Raw genomic sequence first — 9,037 nt, 5'->3', positions numbered from 1 at the left:
TATCTGTCAGTGCTGCACTTTCCCTGCGGAGAGCCATCTACGGGTTACGGTTAGGGTTAGGGTTTGTGTCAGGCTTATGGTCAGATTTAGGGTCAGGATTAGGGCCAGGGTCAGGGTTAGGGTTAGACCTAAAATTAGGGTTTAGGGTTAGGGGTTAGGGTTAGGGGTTAGGGTTAGGGGTTTGGGTTAGGGGTAGGATCATTAGGGTTAGGGTTGGGATTCGGGTTAGGGTTAGGCTTGGGTTTGGGGTTAAAGTGGTTAGGGTTAGGGTGGTTAGGGTTAGGGATTAGGGTTAGGGGTTAGGGGTAGGGGTAGTTTAGGGTTAGGGATTAGGGTTGTTAGGGTTAGGATTAGAGGTTAGGGTTATGTTTAGGGGTTAGAGTTAGGGTTAGGGTCATTAGGGTTAGGGTTAGGCTTAGTCTTAGGTTTAGGGTCATTATGGTTCAGTTTAGTGTTAGCATTAGTGTTAGGTTTAGGGGTTAGGGTTAGGGTTAGGGTTTAGGGTTAGGGTTAGGTACCATTAGGGTTAGGGTTTGGGTTAGGGTTAAGGTCAGGGTTAGGGTTAGGGTAAGGTTTAGTGTTAGGGTTACGGTTAGGGTTAGCGTTAGGGTGTGGTTTAGGGTTTGGGGTTAGGGTTTAGGGTTAGGGTGTAGGGTGAGGGGTTAGGGTTATGGTTAGGGTTAGGCTCATTAGGGTTAGGGTTAGCATTAGTGTTAGGGACCATTATCGTTAGGCTTTGGGCTAGGGGTTAGGGTTACAGTTAGGGGTTACGGTTAGGGTTAGGGCTAGGGCCATTAGGGTTAGGGTTACGGGTTACGGTTGGGATTGGGGGTTAGGGGTTAGAGGTAGGGTTAGATTTAGGGTTAGGGGTTAGGGTTAGGGGTATAGGGTTAAGTGTTAGGGGTTAAGGTTAGGTGTTAGGGTTACGGTCATTAGGGTTTGGGTGATTAGTGTTAGGGTTATGGTGTGGTTCATTGCTTGGTGTTAGCGTTAGGGTTATGGTTACGATGATTAGGGTTAGGGTCATTAGTGTTGGGGTTAGTTTTCGGGGTTAGGGTGATTAGGGTTAGAGTTTAGGATTAGGATTAGGGTTAGTATGTAGGGTTAGCATCAGGGTCATTAGGGTTAGGGTCAGGGTCATTAGAGTTAGGGATAGTATTGTGGGTTAAGGTTATGTTTGAAGGTGCAAGCAGGGACTGCGAGAATGAAGAACTGCCCATTGTACTGGAAGAGCAGGTTCGGGATCATCTAAGGAACCTGAAGGTGCACAAGTCCATGAGTCCTGATGAGATCCATCCGCGGGTCCTGAGGGAACTGGCGGATGAAGTTGCCAAGCCACTGGCCATCATATTTGAGAAGTCGTGGCGGTCTGGTGAGGTCCCCGATGACTGGAAGAGGGGGAACATAACCCCAATTTTTAAAAAGGGGAATAAGGAAGACCCAGGTAACTACAGGCCGGTCAGCCTCACCTCTGTGCCTGGCAAGGTCATGGAGCAGATTCTCCTGGAAACCATGCTAAGGCACATGGAGAGCAAGGAAGTGGTTGGTGACAGCCAACATGGCTTCACCAAGGGCAGATCGTGCCTGACCAATTTGGTGGCCTTCTATGACGGGGTGACGGCATCCGTGGACAAGGGATGAGCAACTGACATCATCTACCTGGACTTGTGCAAAGCTTTTGACACAGTCCCGCACGACATCCATCTAAACTAGAGAGACATGGGTTTGATGGACGGACCACTCGGTGGATAAGGAGTTGGCTGGATGGCCGCACTCAGAGAGTGGTGGTCAACGGCTCAATGTCCATGTGGAGACCGGTCACGACTGGCGTCCCTCAGGGGTCCGTGCTGGGCCCGGCCCTGTTCAACATCTTTGTCGGCGACATGGACAGTGGGATAGAGTGCACCCTCAGCAAGTTCGCCGACGACACCAAGTTGTGTGGTGCCGTCGACACGCTGGAAGGGAGGGATGCCATCCAGAGGGACCTTGACAGGCTGGAGAGGTGGGCCCGTGCCAACCTCATGAAGTTCAACCAGGCCAAGTGCAAGGTCCTGCACCTGGGTCATGGCAATCCCAGGCACAAATACAGGCTGGGCGGGGAATGGATTGAGAGCAGCCCTGAGGAGAAGGACTTGGGAGTGCTGGTGAATGAGAAGCTTAACGTGAGCAGGCAATGCGCCCTTGCGGCCCAGAAGGCCAACTGCATCCTGGGCTGCATCAAGAGAAGCGTGGCCAGCAGGTCGAGGGAGGTGATTCTCCCCCTCTACTCTGCCCTGGTGAGACCCCACCTGGAGTACTGTGTCCAGTTCTGGAGCCCCCAGCACAAGAAGGACATGGACCAGTTGGAGAAGGTCCAGAGGAGGGCCATGAAGATGATAAAAGGGCTGGAGCACCTCTCTTATGAGGCCAGGCTGAGAGAGTTGGGGCTGTTCAGCCTGGAGAAGAGGAGGCTCCGGAGAGACCTGATAGCGGTCTTCCAGTACCTCAAGAGGGCTTACAAGAAAGATGGGGATAGGCTGTTCAGTAGGGCCTGTTGCGATAGGATGAGAGGTAATGGTTTTAAAATAGAGGGGGGTAGGTTTAGATTAGAAATTAGGAAAAAATTTTTTACGATGCGGGTTATAGAACACTGGAACAGGTTGCCCAGAAAGGTGGTGGAGGCCCTATCTCTGGAAACGTTCAAGGCCAGGCTGGATGAGGCTCTGAGCAACCTGACCTAGTCAGGGATGTCCCTGCTCCTTGCAGGGGGGTTGGACTAGATGACCTTTGAAGGTCCCTTCCAACCCTAACCATTCTATGATTCTATGATTCTATGTTTAGGGGTTAGGGTTAGGGTTAGGGTTACCTTTAGGGTTAGAGTTAGGGTTAGGCTTAGCGTTAGGGTCATTTGGGTTAGGGGTTAGGTTTAGGGTTAGGATTAGGGTCACGGTTAGAATTAGGGTTTAGGTTTAGGGTTAGGGTTAGGTTTGGATTAGGGTTAAGGTTAGGAGTTAGGGTTAGAGTTTAGGATTAGTGTTAGGGTTTAGGGTTAGGGTCATTATGGTTAGGGTTAGGTTTAGGGTTAGGTTAGGGTTAGGGTCATTAGGGTTAGGATTAGGGTTAGTGTTAGGGTTGGGTTAGGGTTATGGTCAGTAGTGTTCGGGTGATTAGGGTTAGGGTCATTAGCGTTGGGGTTAGCTTTCGGGCTTAGGGTCATTAGGGTTAGGGTTAGGGTGTGGTTCAGGGTTTGGGGTTATAGTGAGGGTTATGGTTAGAGTTTAGGATTTAGGGTTAGCGTTAGGGTTAGGGTTAGGGGTTGGGGTTAGGTTTAGGGGTTAGGGTTAGTGTTAAGGTCATTAGGGTTAGGGTTAGTGTTAAGGTCATTAGGTGTAGGGTTAGGGTTAGGGGTTTTATGGTTAGGGGTTAGGGTTAGAGTTAGGGTCATTCGGGTTAGGGTTAGGGTTGGGTTATGGTTAGGGTTAGGTTTTAGGGTTAGGGTCATTAGGGTTAGGGGTCTTTAGCGTTGGGGTTAGTTTTTGGGTTAGGGTCATTAAGTTTAGGGTTAGGGGTTACGGTTGGGGTTAGGGTTAGGTTTAGGGGTTATGGTTAGGTTTTAGTGTTAGGGGTTATGGGTTAGGGTTAGGGTGTGGTTCAGGGTTTGGGGTTGGGGTTAGGGTTAGGGGTTAGGGTTAGTGTTTAGTGTGTAGGGTTTAGGGCTAGGCTTTAGGTTTAGGGTTAGGTTTTAGGTTTAGGGTTTAGGGTGAGGGTTTAGGGTTAATGTTAGGGTCCATAGGGTTAGGCTTAACATTAGGGTTAAGGTTGGGGGTTAGGGTTAGGGACCATTAGGGTTAGGGTTAGGTGTTAGGGTTAGGGGTTAGGGTGTGGTTCAGGGTTTGGGGTTAGGGTTGGCCTTAGGGTTTAGAGTTAGGATTAGGATCATTAGGTTTAGGGTTACAGGTTAGGGTTATGGTTAGGGGTTAGGGTTAGGGTTACAGTTAGGATTAGGGTGTGGTTCAGGGTTTGGGGTTAGGGTTGATGTTAGGGTTAAGGGTTAGGGTTAGGATCATTAGGTTTATGGTTACGGGTTATATTTCTGGTTAGGGTTAGGGTTTTGTTCATTAAGGTTAGGGTCAGGTTCAGGGTCAGTGTTAGGTTTAGGGTCAGGTTTAGAGTTCGGGTTGCTGTTGGGGGTGTGGAGGCGTTAGTCGCAGGCTATGGCAGTGATGATGAGGCCTTTGCCCAGGAGGGCAGCCAGGTAGATGCTCAGGAAGAGCCAGAAGTGCAAGAGCTGCAGCTCCCGTGTGTCTGCAAATGCCAGGAGGAGGAACTCAGTGATGGAGCTGCTGTTGGACATTGTCTTCCACTGGGAATGGAGCCTGGTCAAGTAGGAAAAATGCATGAATACATCAGGACAGATTTATTTAAGCAAAATCTATTCAATTACTCATAGAAACATCCAAGCTTTCCTCTCCCCTTTCCAGAAGAGATTCACAAGTCTCTTCCATGACATGTGGCTGGTCTTGGCTGAGGGTGAAACTGGGAGCAGGGAGCTCTGCCGTGGGCTCTGCAGGATTCAGTCCTGCACTATGGCAATTGGTTAGTAGGAACATGGAGTGAACTCAGATCAAATTTACTTTTGATATCAAAGAGCTTTTCAGCATTGTCACTGCCAGTTCTCCTAACTGTGGAACACAGTTGTGGGAATTTCTTGGTGTTGCTTTTGTTCTGGTCACCCCACTACAGCTGAGGAGTGTTGGAGTCCTTGCCATTCCTGCTGCACTCCAGGTGAAATCCTGTGGGTGCTGAGAGGCAAAGGAACTCTCCCTTAGTGTGGAAGGAGGCCAGACCCTGGTCTCAGCTCCACTGTGCTGCCACATTTTGAGCTGGAGGACAATCCCACTCAGGTGTTCCCACCAACAGAGACTGTGCATGGATCAGAGTAGAAAAATTCGGTTTACAAGTGCAGATTTTCCAATCCCTCACCTCTTCTCATCATAACCAAGCACCCCACCTCAAGTACTGTGTCCAGTTCTAGAGCCCCCAACATAAGAAGGACATTGACCAGTTGGAGAAGGTCCAGAGGAGGCCACGAAGATGATAAAAGGGCTGGAGCACCTTTCCTGTGAGGCCAGGTTGAGAGAGTTGGGACTGTTCAGCCTGGAGAAGAGGAGGCTCCGGGGAGACCTGATAGTGGCCTTCCAGTACCTCAAGGGGGCTTACAAGAAAGATGGGGAGAGGCTGTTCAGTAGGGCCTGTTGTGATAGGACGAGGGATAATGGTTTTAAAATAGAGGGAGGTAGATTTAGATTGGATATTAGGAAAATTTTTTTTACACTGAGGGTTGTAGAACACTGGAACAGGTTGCCCAGAAAGGTGGTGGAAGCCCCATCCCTGGAAACATTCAAGGCCAGGCTGGATGAGGCTCTGAGGAACCTGATCTGGTTGCAGATGTCCCTGCTCCTTGCAAGGGGGTTGGACTAGACGACCTTTGAAGGTCCCTTCCAACTCTAACCATTCTATGATTCTATGATCTCAGCTCTCCCCTCCCAGCCAGGGGCAGAGAGGGCTTATTACAGCTGCTCGCATACAGCTGCCTGACAGCATTTTCTTGGCTTTAGCCATGGAAAGATTTCCACGTTGGGCACTTGGAAAAACAGAGATGCCATAGGAGAGTCATTGCTGAGCAGCTTAGACCCAAACAGGACCCCCCAGGGAAAGAGTCATATATCTTAAAGTTGGGGTATCCTGAAGGGAGGGTCAGATCTTTTCCAGCCCCACACATTGCGCTGCTGAGAGCCCTAAAGGTGAAGAGAGGGGTTTGCTTCTTTTCCTCCATGGAAAAATCTGCATGACAGGACCCATAATGCTGGTGTCTCAGCTGGACCTGAACCATCACCCCCCTCTTTAGTGATCTGGCTTCTGGGAAGGCAATTGATGGTCAAGTGCTTGTGTCAGTGAGGAGGGAACACTGTGCTCCGTGGAAAAGGAGACCAGGGAATGGCTCCCATGAAGGTGTCTGCACTGGGGATGGCAGGGAGGTGCCCAAATCCCCCTTCCCACCGCCTTTCTGGCGTCAGCTCCCTCTCCCTCTCTGACAATGTCTCTGCCCCCTGCAGCTGTCTCTGCTGGGAACCGCTTCTCTGTGCCCAAGTCTCTTCCCTGTCAGTGCCCACAGAACCAGAGCCCCATCCCACTCCCTGTGTGCTCAGCTCTGCCCTGCAAACACCTCCTGGCAGCAGGGAACTGTTGCGGGGGCAGCTCTGTCTGTGCAAGGGCTAAGGAGCAGCTCAGAGACGTCCTAAAGAGAACGGGCATCTCTGTGTCTCCTCAAGAGTGGAACAATAAATTCCCATCTCCCACTTCTCTCCCAGCCAACCAAGAGGACTGATCCCAAAGCACAGATGCCTTCCCTTTCAGGTTATCACAGCTTTGACAATTCTCTTAAAAAGTCACCTTGGTAATGTCCTGGGGGTGGCATGGAGCTAGGAGCAGCCTATGGAGCACACTTTCAGCAGCAGAAGGACCCTGTCCTGTCAAGGGCCTCTCCTTCCACCCACAGCTTCTCACAGCCCTGGCAGCTGATTCCCCGTCCCGTCACACAGCCCCCCAACGGTAATGGGACCCAGCTTGGAAGGAGAGCACTGGGCACCCCTGCACACCTGGCTTTGCACCCTTGCACTCACCCCCCACACAAGGGAGACATCATGCCCTGTCCTACTGATGGTGCAGCAGGGAAGCCCCGCTCTAGAGCTCGTCCTCCTCCCCTACACCGGGGAAACTGTGAGAACCCTCCTGGCAGTTCTACAGGCTGTGGGATGAACCAGCTCGAGGAGATCCCTCCAGGAACACCAGCTTCCATGCCCTGCACACAGAGACTTATCATAAAGAGGGCTGTGAAGATTTCTCCATCACCGAGCTCCTGGCATCCTCCCACCCCAGGCTGCCTTTCACCTCTCTCTGCCTCGCTCCTCTCCCCTCAGCTCCTGCAGGCAGAGCCCTCAGCCCTGCTGCGCTTGGCAGAGGAGCTGCTCCTGGGCAGAGCTGTGTCTCTGCAGTGCTGCCCTGTTACCAGCAGCTCCCTCCATGCCAGGAGCCCGGCCCAGCTCAGCAGCAGAGGCCCAGCCCAAGGCAGCACTTTCTCTGTCCCCTCTGGGCTCCCTCCAGCTGTCCCTGGGGCTGCAAGGCTGACAGCTCCTGACAGGCAGAAGGGTCATCCCTGGGGAATGGCATTTGCAACAGACTGAAGTAATCCCTGACTGCCCCTCTCTGAACAGTGAGCATGCTGTGAAACAGGCTGAAGTCATCCCAGGTGTTCCCTCCCTCAGCTGGGGAGAGACACTTCCTTTCAGCAGTGTCATTGCTCCTCTCTGGAGAAGAGTTGGCTGTGAGAATGACCTTTCCTTATAGAATTATAGAATCATAGAATGGTTAGGGTTGGAAGGAACCTTCAAAGGTCTGGTACTTGTCCCTCAGTTAGGCAGGGTGCCCAGACAGTGACAAGGAGGGATCTCCTTTACCCCTGCTGAAGGAAAGAACTCAGCAGAGTCAATCACGGCATCTCACCCTGGGTTTGCAGTCCTAGGGCTGGAACAGGACCCATCTCCCTCCCACGCACACCCCAGACCCAGAGGAGGTGGGATGCCTCTTGCCTCCATTCAGTTGTGCACAAAGAGCTGCACCTGCATGTGAGCTGTTTTTCTCAGCTCCCTTTGTAATTCCTGATGACTGAGGGTGTTGTTCAGCTGTGAACACCTGGTGACATTTGAAGTGATGCCAGAGTTTGTCCAAGAGCTGTGCAGGCAGCTGCAAGCTCCAATTGAAGCAGTGCTGATGGACAGGACAGTATCTTGGGGCATCATTTTGGAGCCTGGAGGGAAATTTGCTTGGTAGATGGAAATGACAACAGTTAGGGCAACTAAAACCTCCCCTTTTGCATTATGTCTGAAGTAGCCTACAGAGGCAGTCAGGTGACCACATGGAACCAAGTCTCCCTCAGCTCTGTGGCCTAGATCTCCACTGCCTGTAGGGCAGTTTTCTCATGGACATCCCCACATTGCCTGACCTGATGCAGGGCAGCTGCTCAACTACAGGCCTGTAGTGCTACAGGAGATGCCAGCACACTGCAGCACAACTGCATGGGGCTGGCAGGGACACCACAGGCCTGTCACAGTTCAGGCTCAATCAGGGCCAGACTACGCAGTCTCTCTCACTCCCCCCATCCTCTGAGAGAATATGGAGAGATAATATAAGAAAAAAAAGCTCAGAGTTCAATATAAGGATGGGGAGAAAATCCTTAAAGTTACCGTCACGGGCAAAACAGACTCCTCTTGGGGAAAACTATTCATTTATTACTAGAAACAGCAGGAGAATGAGACAGTGAACAAGATAAACTCCCCCCACCTCTCCCTCTTCCCGAGCTTAACATTATCTCTACTACCTTCCCCTCCCGAGCGGCACAGGGGGGAAGAGGGAATGGGGGTTACGGTCAGTCCATCACATGTTGTTTTACGCCGCTGCTTCCACCTCAGGGGAAGAACTCCTCACATTCCTCCCCTGCTCCAGAGTGGGGTCCCTCCCACGGGCTGCAGTCCTTCGTGAAACTGCTCCGGCATGGGTCATCTCTTCCACAGGGTGCAGTCCCTCCAGAACAGCTGTCCCAGCGGGCCCTCCATGGGCCACAGCCTCCTTCAGGCCTCCACCTGCCCCAGCGTGGGGTCCTCCACGGGCTGCAGGTGGATCTCTGCCCCTCCGTGGACCTCCATGGGCTGCAGGGGGACAACCTGCTCCACCACAGTCATCACCACGGGCTGCAGGGGAATCTTGGCCAGGAGCAGCATTACTCCTCCCCCTCCTTCTTCACTGACCTTGGCATCTGCAGCCATTCCTCTCACAAGAAATTCTTCACAACAGGCAGGCAGGCATCTCATCTCCTCTCCACTTCTTGCAGCCAGGCCGGGCCGAGTTGGGCCTAGTCACTGCCTGGCAGGAGGCCAGAGGGTGAGGGGTGCAAGGCCCACAAGGCTCGCTCCTCCCCCTCTCTGCCCTGCTTCAGCTTCTT

The sequence above is a fragment of the Chlamydotis macqueenii genome, chromosome 13 (genome assembly GCF_036417535.1).
Source record: "Chlamydotis macqueenii isolate bChlMac1 chromosome 13, bChlMac1.mat, whole genome shotgun sequence".
In the NCBI taxonomy this organism is placed as follows: domain Eukaryota; kingdom Metazoa; phylum Chordata; class Aves; order Otidiformes; family Otididae; genus Chlamydotis; species Chlamydotis macqueenii.
The sequence above is the reverse complement of the archived record's forward strand: the minus strand, read 5'-3'. Positions refer to the sequence as shown.